Source organism: Halichoerus grypus, chromosome 10, assembly GCF_964656455.1.
Source record: "Halichoerus grypus chromosome 10, mHalGry1.hap1.1, whole genome shotgun sequence".
Lineage (NCBI taxonomy): Eukaryota > Metazoa > Chordata > Mammalia > Carnivora > Phocidae > Halichoerus > Halichoerus grypus.
In genome coordinates this window covers 62,657,415-62,681,864 of record NC_135721.1, presented here as the reverse complement: position 1 = coordinate 62,681,864, position 24,450 = coordinate 62,657,415, and the positions used below count along the sequence as shown (strand labels likewise).

General features: G+C 36.4%; 1 long non-coding RNA gene across 1 annotated transcript in view; it reads right to left on the bottom strand.

Annotated features, from left to right (window-relative positions):
- Window positions 1-12,360: 12,360 nt before the first annotated feature.
- LOC144379358 (uncharacterized) overlaps window positions 12,361-24,450 on the bottom strand; it is a 502,419-nt gene continuing 490,329 nt past the window's right edge. Inside the window, exon 3 of the long non-coding RNA XR_013442189.1 lies at window positions 12,361-13,683. This is a non-coding gene — a long non-coding RNA (uncharacterized LOC144379358). The remainder of the gene's footprint in view (window positions 13,684-24,450) is intronic.

Sequence of the window (24,450 nt, the reverse complement as noted above, 5' to 3'; positions counted from 1 at the left end):
GAAGAACCTGAGGAGAAGGAGGCATGATTAGATAGAAGTATGGATTTGGCACCTGTCCTTAAAACCTCATACTGAGGGCACTGCACATTTTTGGGTAATGTAGGTTGTGGACAATAGGGACATACTTTTTTCTTTTTCAAGGAAAGTCATTTTTCATGATATCAGTTGTGGTACTGTTGATAGTTGTGTTTAAAGGCTTAATAAAGCAACAATTAAGATCATTTTGATCAAACTATGGACGTTATTTTTGGTTTCTGTTTTCCTGATTTATTTTGAGTACCCTTTAAAATGAAACAAACAAACAACAGCAACAAAAGTGCCTGATGGGTTTTAAAATTTTATGTGTTATTTCATGTTACAATTTTGAATTAACATTTTCCCAGACTTACCGACTTTACCACTACCTATTTATTTACCACTGCATCTAAATGTCTGCCCTTATGGTATTTTAAAAACAGTATCCAGTACTTAAACAAGTAGATGATCTGGTATGTCTTTGAAGCATAGGACATAATTTCCACTAAGGACTCTAAAGGTCACAAAGCTTCCTAAGAACACAGATCTAGTTCTTCACCTTTTTTAAAAAAAAGTCTAGCTTTATTGATGACATATAACATTGTGTAAGTTTAAGGTGTACAACATGATGATTTGATACATTTATATACTGTGAAGTGATTACCACAATAAGTTTAGCTAACACATTCATCATCTCACAATCACAATTGTGTGTGTGTGTGTGTGGTGATGATTCACTCTCTTAGCTACTTCCAAGTATGTAATACATTATTGTTAACGGTCATTACCATGCTGTGTATTAGATGCTCAGAACTTATCCATCTAATAACTGCAAGTTTGTACCCTCTATTTTCATTAATTTTGAAATGCTCCTTCTGTCCCTCCCTATGCCCATTTGGTTTTTCCATGTATCCATCTGGTTATTTTGTTCTTAGCTGCTTCATTGATCCATTCTTTAGCTATGTCTGTTCTGTTGTTAAAAGCATCCATTGAGTTCTTAATCTCAAATTGTTTTGTTGGATTTTCCCCCTAGTTCTAAAATTTTCATTTGATTCTATTTTATAGTTTCGTGTTCTGTGTGAAATTCTTCACTTTGATGTCAGACTTCTCCCTTGGGCCTGTACCTATTGTTTGCTGTTTCTAAAGGCTTGTGCACATCTGGTCATTTTTGATTATTTGTGAAAAATTACAGTTACGATTCCAGGCTCTGGGGGGCATTTTCTTCCTTCAACCCCTCTTTCGTCTTTTGGTGGCATTAGGGAAAGAGCAAATGACCATAAATCCAAATGGGACATAGGTTCATTTGAAACTGACTTTCAGTCTGTAAGGGTTGATCAACTTCAGGTTAACCCTGGTTCCAAATAATAGCCCTTTGAGCACCTCAGCTGAAAGCTGGGGCGGGTGCCAGGACTGTTGTATCTTGGTGGACTCGGAACATCTATTTTTGTTTCTCAGCCTCTGGGACATTTTCAGGACCTTTTATCAGCTTATCAGCAATTTGGCTGAGGCTGTTATTCTAGATTTGGCAAATACTTTTAAGACGTAACTGATCTACAATATCATTTTTTACACTAGGCTTTTCTTTTTTTTTGCAATATGCACCCCCCCCCCTCAAATTCTCATTGTATTGGTGGTTTTTCAATGCCTTCAAGTAGTTTTTTTAATGTACACAATATTTCTAATTGCTCTTGGCCAGAGAGTTTGTCTTGTAAAAGCTAATCTGCCATAACTTGAAATAGAAGTTTCTCCTAGTTTTTATATCAGTGTTTTATTCTGTTTCATGATGATCGTATTCTCTTTTGTCTTCTGAGAACACTAAGCAAGTGAAGCAAAAAGTTTTTCTTTGGTTCTTGAAGTTATTCTTTTTTTTCAGAATTATTATCTTTTAATTTGGGGGTCAAATTGTGTGTGTGTGTGTGCCGTATCTTTAATCTGTTTTATATTACCCATGCTTTTCTAGTTACTCATCACTGCCCTTGAAGACATATTTAGGCTCAGTATTTTCTTATGACTAAGGTGAATTGGTGGTTATTAGCCTCCATCACTGTCCACTGATATGTTGTTTGCTAACCCCATTTCAGGGCTGTGACCTGAAGATCTGATTGACGTACAAAATACCTTGCTTAATTTGAAATTCCCAGAAGTCATGACTAAACTAAAATCTGCCTACTCAAATGCTCAGAAGGATAACATAGATAAAATAGGTGCAAGAATACTGCCACTTAGGGACAGGGTTATGATGAAACAATAGGAGCGTGCCTGCTTACTTCTGCTGATAGCATTTGTGTATGTTTGCATTTTATATTATATTGGTGTCTAGTAAATAAACAAAACAGTTTATCTGTCACTTTTTACTAAAATGCAGTTAGGGCTCCTTAACCCCAAACGTAAGTTACTTAATAATCTTACTGAATCCTCATAACCCTGTGATGTAAATACTATTATTATTCCCTTTAATACCTGAGGGAATTACAAATAATAAGTGAATTCATGTATACAAAGCATTTAGCTTAGGTCCTGACATTTCATGAGAAAGTTGTACATGTAAAGTCCTGGATATTGTCATTTTTATGGCAGTTTTATTTCACTTTTTCTGAACAGGATTGGAGACACACAGAGTTTCAGACAAAACAAACCCAAGCACCCAAGCAAAATTCACCTGTTAGGTAGAAAGCAAAAGCACCATGGTCCCAGAGTAAAACACTATCTTCTTCCTGAGTGCTTACTTCTAATAGAGTAGTACTGTTAGGAGAGACACATCTGAAAGTGCATTGGTGAAAATGTGAAATGCATCTTTTTTTAAAGTGTCAATAAAAGTTTAACTGGTCTCTGCTAGATGAGCAGGTGGAGTATCTTTGCATACTATATTAACTCCAGGGAAGTTTCCTTATGATGAGTGTGTACTCTCTAAAACTGAAACCAAACCTAGTGATACTTTTCATAGTGAGGATGAAAATACCATTATCCTTTTGTCAATATCTAAAAGCACATTATTCAGCATAATTATGTTTTTAATATCCACAAGGGAAAATATAAAGACGTATGTATGCATAGATAAGAACTAAGTTATGATTCCTCTAGTATTAGTTGGACTCTCATATAGTAAATAAAATGGTTTATGTGGCAACTATAAGGAGTGCTTTTCTTTTCTTTTTTTTTTTTGAAAGAGAGAGAGCATGAGTGGGGGTATGGGAGAGGAGAGGCAGAGAGAGAGAATCTTAAGCAGGCTCCACCCCCAGTTCAGAACCTGATGTGGGGCTCAATCTCATAACTCTGAGATCATGACCTGAGCCGAAATCAAACTCAGGCGCCCCAAAGAGTGCTTTTTATTTCTAATGTGCTGTTCTTAGTAGAATTAATTGTCATCCTATCAGAATGTTAAAGAATCATAGAAAAGCAACCTTGTTAGTAGTTTATTATATTGGCAAACCTTTTAAAAGTCCTAAACATATGTTTTTAAAAAGAAAATATTTTAAAGGCTTTTCTATTAGGTAGATCTTGTAAGAAGCAAAATATTGGATCACATGTGATTCACTTTATAAGTCTGAAAACAGCATCTTTGGCTGAATAATATTCCATTAGTGTGTGTGTGTGTGTGTGTGTGTGTGTGTGTGTGTGTGTATGTGTATGTGTACCACATCTTCTTCATCTGTTCAACTATTGAGGGATACTTAGATTGTTTCCATATTTTAGCTATAGTAAATAATGCTGCAGTAAATATAGGGATACATATACCTTTTTGAATTAGTATTTTCTTTTTTCTGGACAAATACCTAGAAGTGGAATTGCTGGATCATATGTTAGTTCCTTTTTTAAATTTTTTGAGGAATCCCCATACTACTTTCCATAGTGGCTACACCAATTTGCATTCCCACCAACAGTACACAAAGATTCCCTTTTCCCCACATCCTTGCCAACATTTGTTATTTCTTGTCTTTTTGATAATAGCCATTCTAACAGGTGTAAGGTGATACCTCATTGTGGTTTTGATCCTGTGCAGTAGGATTCACTTTTTTAAATCTACATTGTGATTGTCAAGCACAGGGTTTAGTAATGCATAGTCCTTCTACAGCTCTGCTATACTATAGTATAGTGTCAGGAACCCACCTCACTAAGCAGGCCACTACCATTGACAGCAGGTCAGAGCCAGGCTTTGTGGAGCCTAAAGTTTACAGGATTATGAACACTGTCTTTAAATTAAAAAAAAAATAGTTGAAAAGTAACTGACTGTTTTGAACAAAAGAATAAACAAATATTATAAATCCAAAATAGTTAAATACCATAAACATCACATCAAGAAAAAAATGTTTTTATTAACTACTTGACAAAAATTAATCATACTTTTCTCCCTACATTTTTAATTGCTTCTTCTCATCCCAATGATTTCTTGAAATCTCTTAGGTAGAGAGAATGGAAATGGTCAGTCTTTTCTCTACCAAAGTTGAACAATTTTTTTTTTTTTAATATTGAGAGTTTGGAATATTTTGTTTCCACTTTACAACTCATTATTTGTAATATTACACTAATAATGTGATGTTACATATTAGAATGCATCAAACATACAACTTTACAAACAAATATACTTATGGCATAAGGTTCTATAAACACAGGAATATGATAAATTCTATTTCTCACGATTCTTATCAAAAAAGAAAAGCATGGTGCATTTATAATTGTATATGCTGTGTGGTCAGGTATAGTATGACAAGAGAACTTGCATTTTGAATAGGTGTTGCTGAAGCCTTTACAATTTAATTGTTTGATGACAGAAGTATTCTCCATAGAGAACCTTTCCATACCAAACATTGCAAACATTGTTTCTCCTCCACAACCACATACTTCTAGTGCTGAACTCCAAAGCACATTCTTAGATAGATGACTGTATTTGTTTTTTTGTTGCTACATAATAATTTACTGCAAACTTTGTGGCTTAAATCACATATTTTCTGTAGATAAAACATTCAGGAATGACACAGCTGGCATGTCTGCTCAGGGTCTCCCTGAGTTAAAATCCAGTTGTCAGCCAGGACTGCAGTTCTCATCTGGGCGCACAGTGCTCTTCCAGCTCAGTGGATGTTGGCAGAATTCAGTTTCTTGTGAGAACTGAGGTTCCAGTTTTCCTGCTGGCTGTTGTCAGGGTAATGTTCTTAGAGGCTGCTTGGAGGTCCTTGCCTCATGATCCCCACAGGCACTTCATAACATGGACGTTAGATTTCTTCTAGGCCAGCCAGAATGTGGCCTTTTTTGACTTATTTTTCTGGACCAGAGGAAAAAAACTTTGCTTTTTTTTTTTTTTAAAGGACTTATGTGACTAGTTAAGGCCAAACCAATCTCCTTGTTTTAAGGTCACCTGATTTGGGATCTTCATTACATCTGGAAAATCCCTATAAAACAGTACCTAGATTAGTGTTTGATTAAGTAGGTGGAAGAAAGTATGTGCTCCTGGGGCCAGGAATCTTGGGGGACCATCTTACAATTCTGTCTTTAACAGTGACATTTGGATATGTAACTACATAACAAGGTAAGGTGCTCCAGCGCAGTAAGAACTTCTAGAGTAGCAAGTACTAGATTAACAATACATGGAAGTGACCTCAAACCACATATTATATCCTGTTAAATTCAAATTAAATATATCCAAATTCAAGTTTCCCTGAGCTGAATCCCAGAAATGCACTTTGCTGCTCCAATACCATCCCATATGAGATGAAGAATAATGAAAGGAAAATTAGAGTAAATAGAGACTGTGTTCTTAACCAATAGCACTAAAGTACCTTATTTTGCAAATTTTGGCAGAGGTCCACATGAAAGCATTGTTCAGGCCTCTCCCAGGGCCTTGAAAGAGGCCCTAATGCATAAGCTTAATTAGCTTCACAGTGACTTTTCATCTGATTGATAACAATATAGAGAAGCTGCTTTTGAGCTGTTTGTTAGGAATTGAAAAGTAATATAATTTAATGTAGAAGATTAGGTGATACTATGGAAGAAATATTGCTGTTTTGTAGTGATATATTAGTTATAGTTTTTGCTGATCTGGCATCCTTTCTCTTTCTTTCTTTCTTTCTTTTTCTTCTTCTTCTTCTTTTTTTTTTTTTTTTTTTTTATCATCAGAACCCTTCTTTCTAGTGGGGAATCCAGTATGTGAAGTTTGGCTGGAGACAAACAGTGTTGGCACATACAGTGGCAAAGCAAAATATCCTACCACTAGAAATAGGTATACATTCCAAATTTATTCAACCAGAACCTTCCTCTGATCCTTTTCTGAATGACCAGGAAAGATACGGCCTTGTGGGTCTGCCTCAGTGGAATTATTAAATGTGAACCTAGAGCTGGCAGTGAGCACTTTACCCACTGCATTTAGAAAGTTTGAGAATGAAACCAAGCAAGAAAAACTGAGCAAAATATGGAGAGTCCAATGACATTATTTGTCATATGGATTCAGCCAGTCAGTTGTATAGGTCAATATATTTCCATGGTTTGTTTGCTTGTGTGGTTGAGTGAGTGAGTCAGTTTGAGGTGTTTGTCACTTTAACCTGAAACTTCTTGACTCCTACATTTTCATTTTCCATGTGAACTGAGTTGTGAGGTGTGCTAGGATTTCTGTGGCAACTGAGAGGTGAGTGAGAAGTAGCTGGAGAGCAGTGGGTCAGGACTTTAGTAAAAAATGTACTTCTACAGCTATCCCTCCAGCAGACCAGATCTTTCTGTGCAGTTCTTTGCTAAGTACCACATTGACTTGTCTTTTGAATTCAAAAGACAAAGAAAGACCTGTTATGTAATTTTTGTCTCATTCCATTTGAAAATCCCTGGAAGAGAATCCAAACTACAGCTAATTGAAGGCTTAGGGGAGGGGACCGAAAACTACTGCAAATAGGCCAAACCCAGTTTGCTGCTGACTTTTACAAATAAAGTTTTATTGGAGAACAACCAAACCTACTTATTTTCACATAATATATGGCCACTACATGCTGCTGTGGCAGAGTTGAGTAGTTGCAACAGAGATTATATACCCACAAAGCCTAAAATATTTAGTAACTGGACTTTTATAGAAAAAGTATGTTAACTCTTAGTTTAGGATTTCATGGAATAAACCAAGCAACTGGTCCACTCTGTGGAGTAGGGTAGGTTCTCAGAGTAAAACATTGAACAGATATCCTGAAAGGAACCTTATATACTTGATGAAGGAACTGGTTTTTTTGTTGTGATGACCAGGAATCCAAATCATCACCCAAAGTATTGCTAGAAAGCTCATAATATCCTAAGTAGATTCAGTGGCATGGAAGGGGCTTGAGACACAGTAGAAACATTTTACACTGGTGAGTTCAGAACCACCGCAGTGATACAAATATAGATCCATGATTTTAGATGGTCTTAAGGATTTGGAATTGTATTTTAGCTCATACCTGGAAGAATCAAGCTTTATGGGGTAGAATAATAAGCTTAGAGCTATGTAGTGGGGTGATAAAGGAGCTGGAGTTCGGGCGCCTGGGTGGCTCAGTTGGTTAAGCGACTGCCTTCGGCTCAGGTCATGATCCTGGAGTCCCTGGATCGAGTCCCGCATCGGGCTCCCTGCTCGGCAGGGAGTCTGCTTCTCCCTCTGACCCTCCCCCCTCTCATGTGCTTGCTCTCTCTCATTCTCTCTCTCTCAAATAAATAAATTAAAAAAAAAAAAATCTTTAAAAAAAAAAAAAAGGAGCTGGAGTTCAAAACAGATAAAAGATTCTGGAAACTAAAATTAAATAAGAAAAGCAGCACAAAAAATCATTGTATGACCTGGGAAAATGTGTTGAAGATTTAGAAACAAGACAACAAATCCTTTGGCACACACATACTCAAGGCACACAGCAGCTGGTTTGGATAGCTGCCTTGGGATAGCAAGACTAATTTTGGGCTGCTGTGGCTGGTGAGTCTGAGTTCTTGGAAATACTTGTTCAGGATTTGTGCCAGGACTGTGCATAGTGACCCTATGATGGTTCCATGGCTCCACCATTGAACAGATCATGGAAAAGGCAGGGAGAGAGGATTATACATTATGAAAAGGAAAGCATCAATGAAAACAAGAGACATGGATGATAGCTGGATTCAATGCACTGGAATAAAGTATCTATATTTTTAATTCAGATTTTCTGAGTTGCTGAACCTAAAAATTAAATTTTTCACTTACTTGCCTGGCTAAAATCACAGATTTTGAATCCAATGGGCAAGTGCCTTGACTGGTTAAGGATTCAGAAGGATTAATAAGAGAGGTGTATAGTCAGAAGGAGTTTGTCTTTGTGGTGTTCTGAGGCAAGAAAAGAAAACACTGGATTCTGAAGGACAAAGGCTGTTTGTAATTATAGAAAGAATATGGTGTGAATGGAAGCCTTCTATGCAAATAGTTACACTTGCACAAAGAGGAGTGATTGTGACATACATACATACATACATACATTCAAATATGCATACATACATACATGCATACATAACAAATGCCAGCAATATAAAGCAAGAGAATAAAAAGGGCTGCAGGGGGCTTACATAAAATCATTTTTCTAGGCATTGCTCTTTTTATTTTTGGTGTCTCTTCTGTACTCCATGTTACTGTCAAGTTAGGAAAGGAGAAGTCATAGGTGAATTAGTGGCAAGACCTCATAAATCCAGCTTCTCTCATTTTACAGATGAAGAGACTAAGGACTACCAAGTCAGAATAAACTGCTTCATGTCACAGCCTCCCATATCCAACTGCAATATTATTTTTGCTGGAAGATATGATCTCCCTGTCCCAATTACTCAAGGGATTTTTCTGTAGGTTCACATTTCAAGTGTTGACTGCCATTTTTACAGGTTATGGAGAAAAAGTTAACAGTGGTTGCTGGCTTTTTGGGTTGGAAATTTCCCTACATCCAGGCCCACTCCTGCCTGCCTTATTTCACTGGTCTCACTCATTACCTCTCTGTCTCTAGCTTTTCCATGATTTTTCCTTTCCCGTCTGAACCCGCTGCTACCTAGTTTTGTTGGCATCATTTGGAATATGGGAACTCTATGTTCTTGGTGCTTCTCAGCTGACCCTTCATATGGACTAGATGAAATAAGTAGGACTGAGAGAGACAAATACTATATGATTTCACTCATAAATGGAATCCAGAACCTTTTTCTATAAAATTGGTCCCATGCTCATCTTTTAACACCATACACAAAAATAAACTCAAATGGATTAAAGACCTAAATGTGAGACCTGAACCATAAAAATGCTAGAAGAGAACACAGTCAGTAACTTCTTTTACATCAATCAGCCATGCCAACATTTTTCTAGATATGTCTCCTGAGACAAGGGAAAAAAAAGCAAAAATAAACTCTTGGGACTACATCAAAATAAAAAGCTTTTGCATAGTAAAGGAAACTATCAACAAAACAAAAAGCTAATTTACTGAATGAGAGAAGATATTTGCAAATGATATATCAATGGGTTAATATCCAAAATACAAAAAGAACTTATGAAACTCAACACCAAAAAAATCCAGACAATCCAATTAAAAATTGGGCAGAGGACTTGAATAGACATTTTTCCAAAGAAAACATACAGATGGCCAACAGATACATGAGTAAATGCTGAACATCACTATTCATCAGGGAAATGAAAATCAAAACAACAGTGAGATATCACTTTATACACCTGTTAGAATGGCTAAAATCAAAAACAAGGAATAGCAAGTGTTGACGAGGATGTGGAGAAAAAGTAACCCTTGTGCACTATGGGTGGGAATGTAATTGGTACGACCACTGTGGAAGACAGTATGGAGGTTCCTCAGAAAACTAAAAATAGAAATACCATAATAATAATTCCACTATTGGATATTTACCCAAAGAAAACAAAAACACTAATTCAAAAATATATGTACCCCTATGTTTAATTTCAGCATTATTTATAATACCCAAGATATGGAAACAACCTAAATACTCATTAATAGATGAGTGGATAAAGAAGATGAGGTACACACACACACACACACACACACACACACACACACACACTGGAATATTACACAGTAATGAAAGAAGGATGAGCTTGTGCCATTTGAGACAAACATGGATGGACCTAGAGAAAATAAGTGAGACTGAGAAAGACAAATTTTGATTTCACTCAAAAGTAGAATCTAAAAACAAAACAAAAAACAAATGAATAAGCAAGAAAAAAACAGAATCAGACCTATAAATACAGAGAACAAACTAATGGTTGCCAGAGGAATGGTGGGTGGGCAAAATGGGTGAAGGGGAGTGAGAGAAACAGGCTTCCAGTTATGGAATGAATAAGTCACCAGAATAAGCATAAGGAATATAGTCAATGGCATTGTAATGGTGATGTATGGGGACAGATGCTCACTTCACTTGTGAACATAGCATAATGTATAAACTGGGTTGAGTCACTATGTTGTACACCTGAAATTAATGTAATGTTGTATGTCAACTATACTCAAATAAATGTAAGAAAATATTAGTCCTACACCTGAATACTTCTTTCTTTGAAATCTACTTATTGGATCATTTATGAATAACATTGAGTTTGGCAGATTTGTTCTATGCTGAGACATAGATTGGAATCAACCAAAAATGATTCATTCTCCTGAATTCTAGATGTCTCTTGCCTATTCTGTGAAACATTGTTGTGCTGATATGTTCTTAGAATATCATGTGATTGACCAAAATAATCAATTAACCTTAACCTATCATTTTTTTAAGAACACTTTATGAATGATGTTAATGCATTTAAATTGCTTTGGTGGAGAGCAGGATTTCTCAACCTCAGCACTACAGACATTTTGGGCCACACAGTCCTTTGTTGTGGAACACTGTCCTGTGTTTCATCCACTAGTTACCAGTAGCACCCCACCTGGTAATGACAATGAAACCTGTCTCCAGATTGTTAAATGATTCCTGGGGGAAAAAATTGTCCCCAGTTAAGAACTCCTGTTGTAGAGTATGGCACATAGCAAACAACTCAGAAACAAACAGTGACATATATATCTTCAGAATATAATTTAATAAGTTTTTGACAAATTTTACAACAGTATAGCTAAAATCTCAGTTAAGACATAAAACATTTTCAGTGCCACAAAGAGTACCCTCATTTCCATTCTAGTCCATTTCTACTTTCTACAGATAATCATTTTTCTAATTTCTATTGCCAGAAATTATTTTTGCTTCTTCTTAAGCATCATATAATTGGAATTATATATATATTCAACTGTTTTCTCCCAATATGTGTCTACCATTGTCATTTTCTTAGGTGTCATTTGATGTGAAGGCCATTCTAAGTTTGAAGTTAATTTAATTTTTTCTTTTACGATCAGTATTTTTGGTGTTCTCACTAAGAAATTTTGCCTACCTAAGTCCCCAATATATCCCCCTAAATTTTCTCTGGAAGCTTTATAATTTTAGTTCTAATGTTTTGATCTGTGATTCATTACAAATTAGTCTTGGTGTTTTGTGAGGTAAAGGTGGAGGTTCACTTTTCCCCTTATATGTGTCAAGTTGTTTCAGCAACATTTGTTGAAAGACATTCATATCCTCCATTGAATTTGATGCCTTCGTAGAAAATAAATTAACTCTCAATGTCCGTCTGTTTTTGGATTCTCCATTCAACTCCTAGGTGCTATTAACCCCATTTAGTAATTTTCTTATCTCAAATATTTCACTTTTCTGTTTCTAGAATTTCCTTTTGGTTTCTTCTTTTTATCATTTTTAGTACTCTGCTGAGTTTCCCATCTCACCATTATGTTCATCTTTTCTTTCACATCCTTGAATGTATTTATATATGTTTTAAAGACCTTCTCCCATATTCCAACACTTCAGTCATTTGAGGTCTTTTCCTATTTCTATTGACTGTTTTTTTCTTAAATATGGGTTACATTTTTGCTGTTTCTTTGCATGCCTAGTAATATTTTTAAATTTAATTTTATTATGTTATGTTATCATCATACATTACATCATTAGTTTTTGAAGTAGTGTTCCATGATTCATTGTTTGCATATAAAACACAGTGCTCCATTCAATACGTGCCCTCCTTAATACCCATCACTGGGCTAACCCATCCCCCCACCCCCCTCCCCTCTAAAACCCTGTTTGTTTCTCAGAGTCCATAGTCTCTCATGGTTCTTCTCCCTCTCCGATTCCCCTTCCCTTCATTTTTCTCTTCCTACTATCTTCTTTTTTTTTTTTTTTTTAACATATAATATATTATTTGTTTCAGAGGTACAGGTCCGTGATTCATCAGTCTTACACAATTCACAGCACTCACCATAGCACTTACCCTCCCCAATGTCCATCACCCAGCCGCCCCATCCCTCCCACCCCCTACCACTCCAGCAACCCTCAGTTTGTTTCCTGAGATTAAGAATTCCTCTTATCAGTGAGATCGTATGATACTTGTCTTTCTCTGATTGACTTATTTTGCTTAGCATAATACCCTCTAGTTCCATCCACATCATTGCAAATGGCAAGATTTCATGGGTTTTTTTGATGGCTGCATAATATTCTGTTGTGTATATATACCACATCTTCCTTATCCATTCATCTGCTGATGGACATCTTGGCTCTTTCCATAGTTTGGCTATTGTGGACATGGCTGCTATAAACATCGGGGTGCATGTACCCCTTTGGATCCCTACATTTGTATCTTTGGGGTAAATACCCAGTAGTGCAATTGCTGGGTCGTATGGTAGCTCTATTTTCAACTTTTTGAGGAACCTCCATACTGTTTTCCAGAGTGGCTGCACCAGCTTGCATTCCCACCAACAGTGTAGGAGGGTTCCCCTTTCTCCGCATCCCCGCCAACATCTGTCATCTCCTGACTTGTTAATTTTAGCCATTCTGACTGGTGTGAGGTGGTATCTCATTGAGGTTTTGATTTGGATTTCCCTGATGCTGAGTGATGTTGAGCACTTTTTCATGTGTCTGTTGTATGCCTAGTAATTTTTATTGTATGCTGTGAAGTTGTTGATACTACCTTGTAGTAATCTGGGCTATACTGTCTTTCCCTAAATGGTGTTGAAATTTGTTCTAGCAAGAAGTTATATTTCTAATGGATCTGATTGGTCCTGTCAGGGTTGGTTTTAGATGATATATTTTAGTTCTGCCAGTTTTAGGGCTTGATTCTTAATCTAGAGCATTAAACTTCACTCCTACATTGTGATTTTTCTGAGATTTCAACCAATTGTCAAGGTGTTTAGTAACATTCCTCCAGTCTTGCTGGGCTAGAACTCCAAGCTCTCCAAGCACAGAATGATTTCTGGAATTTTCTTTAGCTCTCACACCACAGTACTTACTCCCTACAAAGCCTTGTTGCACAGTCCAGCCTTCCAACAAGACCATGTGGATCCCCAATACAAATTCCTTAATCACCAGTACCCTGATCTGTACATTCCAGTCACATCAGCAGCCCCCAAATACAATATCTGCTTCCTTGGCACAGTGAGAGCATCATGTTCTACTTGGGGTGAATATTCCTGCACTGCAGTTTATAAATTATCCAAAACAGAATGCCACAGGGCACGTGGGTGGCTCAGTCGGTTAAGCATCTGCCTTTGGCTCAGGTCATGATCCCAGGGTCCTTAGATTGAGGCCGACGTTGGGCTCCCTGCTCAGAGGGAAGTCTGCTTCTCCCTCTGCCTGCTGCTCTCCCTGCTTGTGCTCTCTCTGTTAAATAAAGAAATAAAATATTTTAAAAAACACATAGAATGCAATAGGAAATACGGAATTCAGTTTATGTGTTCCCCTGAACATAGCATAATGTATAGAGCTGTTGAGCAAGATGTTTTACACCTGACACTAATGTAACATTGTGTGCCAGTGGTGCTTCAATAAAAAGAAAAAGAGTAACAGTCCTGCACTACCTGTTGACCAATTCCTGAAAATACTTGCCTCCTGTATTTTATGGTTGTTAATGGCAGAAAGGTAAATCAGTAGCAGTTTATCTGTTCTGCATAGAAATGGAAGTCCCCTGAACTTTAAAAAATGTTTTACTTATTTTAAAAGTAGTACATATTTGTTGTAGAATCATTAGAAAATACCAAAAAAAATGTAAGTATATGATTCAAAATATCTCTAGAAACAACACTTAGAGAACAGCAGTTAACATCTGATATATTAAGGACCTTTTTCCTTCTTTTCTTAAAAAAAAAAATATTAATAGTTTGGGTTCCTGAGTCTTTTGGTCAGGAATATACCTGAGATTAGATAGCAATTGCTTCTTACTATTTAAGGTCCAGTGCAATCTTACTGAATCAAAGTAGAAGTCATTCTTAGCTTGCTTGCACATCTTCCATCTCTCCTTCTTTTAGTTGTAGATTCTCAGTTTTTGTTGCAGCAATTATCTCATTGACCCTCTTACCCCAACCCTCATTGACTGATATCTTAGTCACTTAAGGAGCTCTGTACTCCCTTGATCAAGGAGTAAGCTTGTGACCTGAGTTTGATCAATCAACCTTATTCTCTAAAGAAGTGATAAAGACAAACTATACTACGGATTGGATCCTACCACTTGGACCCAGGAGCTACTTCTTTTTGATGTATGTTTTTGATGTCATTTTTTCCCCCTTTGGATCTGTTAATTGCCCCATGCTCTGGCTTATTTTAGCTCAGTGCCATTGCTTGTGTCTTGCAAACAAAATTGGTACTGGGGTGGGCAAGAGATCTTCAAGAAAATGTTGAATTGATTACTGGTCTGAGATAAGGGGATAGGTTCATACGGGGCTAAAATCAGGAGGCGACAAAAATGGAAATGACTACCATAATAGGTCACAGGGTGTGAGGTAATTAAAACTGTTGGACCAATAAAGACCCCTATGTAGGGTTAATTGTTCCTGTATTCTCCTGTTTTTTAATTATTTATGTATTTATGTATTTATTTATTTATTTAGAGCACATAAGTGGGGGTGAGGGCAGAGGGAGAGAGAGAGAATCTCAAGCAAACTCCACGCTAAGCATGGAGCCCAACGCTGGCTCAGTCTTCCGACCTTGAGATCATGACCTGAGCCGAAATTAAGAGTCATACACTTAACCGACTGAGCCACCCAGGTCCCCTTGTTCGTGGGACTCTTAAGAATAAAATCAGTATATTTCTAAGGTCTTATCTAATTCACACAATCCTAACACTCCACATATGGCAAATTAAAGAACAGATCTGAGATTGCAAACCTAAGAGTTATGGGCCTTCAGTCATTTTTTAGATTTGAGGCAATTTATCAACCCATGAACCTTGAATAAAGACAGGGCTATCTATTTTGGAAGACAGAACTCACTAGAACACTATGATACAGACAGTGAATTTCTTCCTAGTATTCCTCAATGGAGCCTGGAGCCATTTACCTAGGCAACTAGGCCCTGGGAAGGGTGTGCCTTAGTTTCTTCATCTGCAGAATGAGGTAATTATGTAGCTGTAATACAAATTGTTTTGAGGATTAAGGAAAATATAATATCTATGAAGTATGTAAAATAGTACCTGGTTCATAATAAGAGCTTAATGATGTTGGTTATCATTATTATTAAATACAAGTTTTTACAACCCCTCTTCTCCCTAAGAAATGTGTCATGTACGTATTTTATGGAGTCTTTACTGTTAGCTATTTAAAAGAATGATTATTTAAAAGCATTCTGAGGGACACCTGTGTGGCTCAGTCAGTTAAGCCTCTGCCTTCGTCTCAGGTCACGATCCCAGGGTCCTGGGATCAAGCGCTGCATGGTGGCGGGGAGGCTCCTCCCTCTCACTCTGCCTGCCACTCCCCCTGCTTGTGCATGTGTGCTCTCTCTCTCTGTCTCTCTCTCTCTCTGTCAAATAAATTTAAAAAATCTTAAAAAAATAAATTTAATAAATTTAAAAAATAAAAGCATTTTGAAGCACCACAATGGGACAGAGTGAAAGATGTTTTTTAAAAGTCCCTCAAATTGTCTCATGTTTTATTACATACCTACTTTCCTTGAACTTGAAAGTAGCCATATAGGTAAAACATGTCCCTGACTCCCAGAAGAGGTAATCTCATTTCTTTAAAATCTAGTAGCACCTTGTATATACTTCTCTTATATTACAGATTCCATTGCATTATAGTTGCTTCTGTGTATGTTTCCCCTAAAGATGAGCTCCTTATGATCGAAGGGAAAATATGGCAGGAAATCGGGATTAAAGTCTGCATTCCTCCACTTAATAGCTATTGCATTTTACCCCATTAAAGTACCATATTCCTTATTTTTCAAGTGGGAATAACAATATAACTAAAATTTCTGTTGGTTAGTCTTACATTGTTATATGGTGAAATGGTAAGAGCATGGGAAAGAGTCAGTCTTCCTGTGTTTGAACTCCAGCTCCCAGTTCCACCATCAGTAGCAGTGTGACCTCACTGAGTTATCCACTCTCAGTGTTTATGCTTCCTCCTCTCAAATGGAGGGTTGGTTGATGTGAGGATTACGAGGGCCAACTCATACAAAGCACTGAGAGCAATGTCTACCTAACACATAGTAATTACTCAGTATATGTTAAATTACTATTGAAGAAATCAAATAATATATACATGGATATGTTTCATAAACTGCTAATGCAGCTATTCATTACTAGGATAAATTGTTTTAAAATTGAATAAAAGAATGAGTTAGTTAATAAACAACTTTTTTTACCCCCTTTTTTTAACTATATGTGTATTGATTTACATAATTTTTTTAAAAAAATTTTAACCAGAGCAGATTGGTGTATTGAAAGGTTAATTCTGCTTTCACCACTGTTTATTTTTAAGACCGACATAGTAAGCTACAACTTCATATTAGGAGAAAATGAAAGATGGTTGCATCTAGCCTTTAAAAAATGCTATACCTCAAGGTGTCCATGACCTTGGACAGGACAGTCAGGGTCTGCGTTTGCAAAAGAAGGCAACTAGTCCTCTCCTCACCATGTGCTCCTCTGCCGTAGTTGTTATAACAACCACTACTGCCCCCTTTTCATAGTTCTGAGGAAAGAAACATTATCTCTTTGTGTCTTTATACAGTTGCGTGGAGTGGCTTTTCTTCCTTAAGAAATAATATTTGTTTAAAATGCCTGGCATCCTAGAAATAAATTTAACACAACAGTAAAAGTTTCCTTACATGTTAATATTTATATAAAATATTTATTCTTTTAAAAAACACTACTTTTTTTTTCTATTCTTGAAGACTGCATGGTGTGTAAGTAACATTTGCAATATGACACTAAAGTGATGTTTTATATGCAACTTAAGTAACTTTTTACATTTTATTTCATGATTTTTATAGTGTCCTACTGACATTTGCTATCCATATTTGAAATCCCATATTATCATTGGTTTCATAGATTGCAGCTATAAAATAGTATGCAAGATTGAACATTTACCACAAACCTCAAAAAGCTGTAGGAGGAAATAGGTTCTAAAATGCAATGTTTTAAAATGAGTTAGTGAGGCAGGGATTTCAGTAAATTTCTTTTGCTGGAAAACTACCACTAAAATTGTCCAGCATTTACAATAACAAGTGGAACTAGGTATTTATGATTAATAGCCAATTTTGAAATAATTCAGAATACTGTTATTTTAGGTAAAGTCCTTTGAAATATAATTATATCTCATTCTAATGGAGCTTATGATGAAAATGTTTCAATTTAATTTTCCTGATATTTACTTCTATTAAATATTCAGAAATGTAATGAATTGCATTATCGATTTACTTAGTATAATCATGAGACCATATTATGTATCTATACTCTCTATCCCTCTTAAGTACTTTCTTAACAATATCTTTTGTTAGTCTCCAGAAATATTATTATGGGTCACACAAATAAAATCCTGAGAGATCTCTAAAAATTCCATAAAATGCAACAAACTAAACTGAATTGACTTATTCTGAATCTTTCAGATGATGGTTTTCCACGTTTGCAATTGGGCTTGCATTTATTGCAAGAATTTATTTTGAGTTTTTTTTTTTAATTTTTTTTTTTTTTTTTTTTTTTTTTTTTTGCGAGAGAGAGAATGAGAGACAGAGAGCATGAGAGGGAGAACGGTCAGAGGGAGAAGCAGACTCCCTGCCGAGCAGGGAGCCTGATGCGGGACTCGATCCCAGGACTCCAGGATCATGACCTGAGCCGAAGGCAGTCGCTTAACCAACTGAGCCACCCAGGCGCCCCTATTTTGAGTTTTAATAGTAAAGTCATTCTGTTAAATTTTTTTTCCTGAACATATCATTTTATAAAACAAATTTCTTATCTTCAGAGCTAGAATATTAAGTTATTTGGAGGAATAAGAGGTCATCAAGTATGAGAGTACAAAGGTTGCTTTTTGAGATAAATTTGTATCTAGAATTCTTTTCGGAGCAGGCGAAGTGTAAATAACTAAAGCGTAGGTGAAGGTAAATGATAAAAACACACCAGTAGTATTTCAGAACTAAGTATGAGACTTTATTTACTTGCTCTTACTGCCTCTAAGAATCTGATGATAACTAGATCATATTCAAAGTCCCTAGTTTTAAAATAAAAAAGGTTTCAGGATATACTTGCATCACAGACTGTTTGAATTAGACTTTGAGGCTTTGTGGTATTAAACACCTAATTTGACTGGCTTGTTAGCCACTTCAAGGTGGCTCCCAATGATTTACATTTCTCAGTAGTCACATGTTTGTGTCATCCCGTCCCACATTGTGTCATCCCATTCCACGAAACCTAGATTTGGTCTGTGTGACCAACAGAATAAGGCAGAAGTGATGCTATGTCACTTCTGAGATTAGGTTATTAAAACATGGTGGCTTCCATCTTGGATATGCTCTCTCATTGTCTCTCTTGGATCACTCAGTCTGGAGGAAGTGAGATACCAGACCATGAGCAATCCTATGAAGAGGGCCTTGTAACCAAATTTCCCTGACAGCAGCCACATAAGTGCATTTAGAAGAGGTTCTCTACTCTAAACAATGGTAGCCCTAGCTGTTTGCTCGACCACAACCTCATGAGAGATTCTAAGCCAGAACCAACTACTTGAGCCATTCCCAGCTTCCTGACTTTCAGAAAATGTTTGTTGCTTTAAGTGGCTATGTTTTAGAGTAATTTGTTGTATAACATTAGGTAAATAATACAACTCACACACACAAAAAAGAAGAAGGCTCTAAATTTCACACCCTTCATAGCAAATCAGTTTAGGTGAATTGGCCATGGATAATTAAATGGCTTGAGGACCATGAGCAAATCATTTTGCTCTAAAGGAAATGTTTTTCATATGCATATAAAAGTAGCAGGACTACATTATTAATCTCATGTAACGCCTTTCTGGGAAGGCCTCGCTGAGGGGCTCCCAGAGTCTCCTATGCTCCCTGGTCCCACTCTGTACATAGTTATCTCAATTCTACTCCAGTTATTCTTTTTTTTAAGATTTATTTATTTATTTAGAGTGAGAGAAAGAGAATGTGTAAGCAAGGGGAGGAGCAGAGGGAGAGGGAGAATCCTTAAGCAGACTCCCTGCTGAGCCTAGAGCCTGACATGGGGCTCCATCCCAGGACCCTGAGATCATGACCTGAGCCAAAATCAAGAGTTGGCCACTTAAGTGACTGAGCTACCCAGGCTCCCCTATTCCATTTATTCTTTATCTTCATTTCTAGACTGATTTCTTGAGGGTAGGGATTTTCTTTTTTATTTCTGGTTATCAGCAGTCCTTGCAATTCCTAGTATATAGTAGTTACTTAATATACATCAGCCAGATATGTATCTAAATTACCATATTGCAGGTATCATGAGATCCAAACAAGAAATAAAATATTAAAATAAGCCACCTGGGTGGCTCAGTTGTTTAAGCATTAGACTCCTGATTTTGGCTCAGGTTGATCTCAGGGTCGTGAGATTGAGCCTTGTGTCAGGCTCTGTGTTGAGCATGGAGGCTGCTTAAGATTCTCCCTCTCCCTCTGCCCCTTTCCCACTCCTGGGCACACATGCGTGCTCTTTCCCTCTCTCTCTCTAAAAAAAAAAAAAAAAAAAAAACAGGAAAGAAAGAAAGAAAAAAAAGAAGTGTCATCATAAGCACAATTTAGAGCAAACGAAATTGAACATCTGTGAAGAATATTTTCCTGACTCAGTGTCTATTAACAGTCACAACCCTAGGTTCCATGTCTCCCTGCTGGAGACAGTCCCCAATGCATGCTGACAAAACTTATTTCCTGTTTCTATCTCCCTGCCACTCTTCTTCTCTTGATACATTTCCTTAGCTCTAAACATGTGATTCAAGAATGCATTTAATGAACTCCTTAGCCAGACCATATTTTAAAAGGAAATGCATTAGAAGCAACACTATATATAATCCCTAGCTGAGTTATCTGGTGTTGGTGTGAACCACTAATGAACGCTTTTTGTTTCTTGCCCTGGAACACCAAATATACATCTCTTGCCAGGCACGTTGGTATATGGCATATTTGAAGCAATTGCACCAGGAAATGGAACCATCCCAGTTATCCTCCACATTTGCCAAACATGGGACCAGACAAATCATTTTGCTTGACATTCTAATGAAAAGGCAGATAAGTAGATGGAAAGTTCAAAATAAATTGAAAACTTATTTTATTTAAAATGATAGAAAAAATAAGATCTGATAAACTCCATGCCATAGTTTTTATAAGTTACTTTGTCTTAAGTAGATTAAAGGGTTATTTATCCATGTATTTCGGATTGGGTCATACTATTTACAGGGCTGGGTCTTAGTATCTAAATAGCTCTAATTGATTAAATACTTGGATTTATAATCTAATATCTTCTCCCAAGTAATTGCAGGTTTCTTAACTTAAACTGAGGAAATAAAGTTTGTGTTCCAGTTAATGGTTGGCTTGTGTGTTGAATGCAAAAATTCCACCAGTGATTTATTTCATTAATTCAGTAATCATTTCAGCTGCAATAACCTTCAGTCACAGGCAGCTAATGTTGCAATAATGACTTCTGGGAGAAGTTAATACTGGAAGCCTCTAGCCATATTTGCAAATAAGCCCATGTATCATGACACTCAAAGATTGATCCAGGGGAGCACAAGACTTTGGTGATTTTTGCAGATAGTAATTTTTAGAGAATCTGAAGATTCATTAGAGAGAAGAGAAAACTAATCACAGATTCCTCTAGTCTTTAGTTTTAAAAGCCTATGAATGATGATGGTCTGCATACCATATACTACAATTATCCTAAATTAGCTTATCTAAGGCCAAAGTAGTAATAACAAGTATCAGGTTTTATTTTTCTTTATTTTACATGAGATCTAAAATCAGTGTTGCAGAAGTAGGTCACTCATTCTGAAAGAATAATAGAAGACAGAAAATTACATAGAAATTATTTTCAAAGTATTTCAGACTTACTGGCTTGATATGTATAAAATTTTCTCTTCAGTCAATTAACTGAATATGACATGGATAAACATTTGGCCTTTTTAAAGAAAAATACAAATAAGCCTGCATTTTCCAGACTCTCCTTGCTTTGCATAGTGAATGAAATGTATTTAGTACTTCTAAATTAAAAGTCACATTTACTCTCTAAATAGCTCAGTTACTTCTCAGCATTCTTTATTATTAATATTATGAATACTGTGAAAATAAATACTTCTTTTCCAGTTTATCAACCAATGCCTATAGATTAAGGCAAGTGGAGGTCTGTTTCAGTGTGTTTTTGAGATCAGTTGTAGTGTCTAAGACAGTTTTTGTGTTTGTGTGTGTCGGTGTGTATGTTTTTATGCTTATGGTATGTCATATAAAAGTGGGAAATTTCTGCATTCTTACACTTGTATTGCATTGAGAATGAATCTGTGGTATGGAAAAAATGGGGTCATCCAGATGTTAATGACCTGCAAATTCACATTTGTTCCAAATGATTCTCTGAACTTCATATAAGCAACTACCTATTTGGCATTTCCACTATGCTTAAAGCCATTTCAGATTCAGAATATCCAAAATAAAACAGGTGCTTTTCCTGCCTGCTTCTCTCTTTCTCTAATCAAAGCTGTCAGACAACTACTATGGCCTCTGAAGTATTCTCGCTGCCTGTACTTGTGCTCTCTTCCAGTTTTTCCACTTCCTGCTGTCTGAGCCATCTTTTAAAGATACAGATATGATTTGCAATTGGTTCTGAAAACTGTCACTCAAGTTTTAGAGCTGTTTCTTAATCTTATGCTCTTTTACTTTTGATTAGTGCCTGAACATAAAAAAAAATACATAGATGCAAGTTCAGAAAAGCAAGCTTACTTTTTGTTCTATTTCTTTTTTCATCCTTCAGCTCATAAAGGAGAGTCAGTAATGGGTAGGAAGGACCTTGCTCTTGGATGAGGGCAGGCCTCAGTCACTTTCTTCTGTCAGAGGGAGATGTCTTAGGAAGGATATCGAAAATAAGATCTAGTCTCATAGCCTGATGGTCCCCCAAGACCATCTTCCAGTCAAGAGAGGGATAGCATTGCCATAAGCTGATTTCAGTGGTATCAGGAGACCAGTGTGCATATTCCTAATCGGACAAGGTTATCCATAGATGAGACACAGTGTTTCTTTGTATAAAAGATTAATTTGCTATAGCTGAAGTTCAAGCAATTTTTACTGGATATTCTCAGCTTGTTGATTCTCATCTTCATTATGAGTATTAGTCAATGGAAAAATAAATGCCCTTGTTATATAATCTTTTAAAAATGAAACCCTTTCAAAGTCTTTTTAAAAAGTTTTTATATAAATTCTAGTTAGTTAACAGAGTGTAATATTGTGTCAGGAGTAGAATTTAGTGAATCATCACTTACATATAAAACCCAGTGCTCATCACAAGTGCCCTCCCTAATACCCATCAACCATTTAGCCCATCCCCCTGCCCACCTCCCTTCCAGCAATCCTCAGTTTGTTCTCTATAGTTAAGAGTCTCTCATGGGTGCCTGGGTAGCTCAATCAGTTAAGTGTCTGCCTTTGGCTCCCATGATTCCAGGGTCCTGGGATCGAGTCCTGCATCGGGCTCCGTGCTCAGTAGGGAGTCTGCTTCTCCTTCTGTGCCTCCCCCCAGCTTGTGCTCTCTCTCATAGAGAAATAAATAAATAAATAAAAAGAGTCTCTTAGGTTTACCTCCCTCTCTTTTTTTTTCCCTTCCCCATATTCATTTGTTTTGTTTCTTAAATTCCACATACCAGTGAAATCATATTTGTCCTTCTCTGACTGACTTGTTTCACTTAGCATAATACACTCCAGCTCCATCCATGTTGTTAGTGAGCATAGCATGATGTATAGGGAAGTTGAGTCACTATGTTGTACAACTGAAACTAATATAACATTGTGTGTCAAGTATACAGAAATTTAAAATAACTAATAAACTAATATTCTAATATATTAGAATATAAGAGAAAAATGGGAATTATCAGAATTGTGCAAATAAATAAATGTATACCCTAATATTAATTTTAATCTGTAGAGTTACTCTTAGTTATTTTCATGTCTGGAATGAAATGGAATACATTATAAAAATGAAACAAAATCAACTGTTTTTAAAATGTATGTGATATCTGGGGTGCCTCCATGGCTCAGTCAGTTAAGTGTCTGATTCTTGATTTTGGCTCAGGTCATAATCTCAGGGTTGTGAGATCAAGGCCCATGTCAGGCTCTGCGCTGGGCGTGGACCCTGCTTAAGATTCTCTCTCTGCCTCTCTCTCTGATCCTCCCCCTCCATGAGCACACACTCTCTTTCATAAATGAATGAATGAATGAATTAATTAATTAATTAATTTAAAAAATGTGTGTGGGTATCACTAAGTCTCCATTTCACAGTTTCACCAAGGACTGAAGCAAGTGAAGGCATTTCTGCCATTTCAAGTGAATTGATAGAAGACTCTGGTCAGATAAGGAAAATTGTTTTAAAAGATTCATGCATTCATGTTAGAGGGACTCATACTACTTCCTATAAATAGCCCAGTTTATGCATCAGTATGAAAAAACAAAAAACTGTGTCCTTATGAAGGACAGTTTTGAACATTATTTCTCTTTCCCTCCAATGAGTAAAAAAATAAGTAAATATACGTAAGACTATGAAAAACTAATCCATCTGGACAATTTAATTTTTATGATCACTGAAGTCAAAAGAGATTTTGACAAATAGCATGTTTTCCCGTGTGTTTCTCTTTTATATTAAGCAGGATTCTTTTCACAATACAATTGAAGCTTATTCTACTACATAACCAAATGCTCGAATGGATTTTGAGATAAAATTTAATGTCAGAGAAAGCCATTGTCCAATGCAAAATCAGTGACCTGGTCAAATTAAAGACATATTTTAAACCTGATTTACATGAGATGGCAAGTCTTAATGAGAACATGCAACAACTATTATTGTATTACACATAAATTCAATCACCAACATCAAACAACATTAGTATTGATTGTTTGGGGACTTTGAAATTCATTTTTATGAAATATTATTTTGTGGAATACTGAGAAGAGTTTTTCATT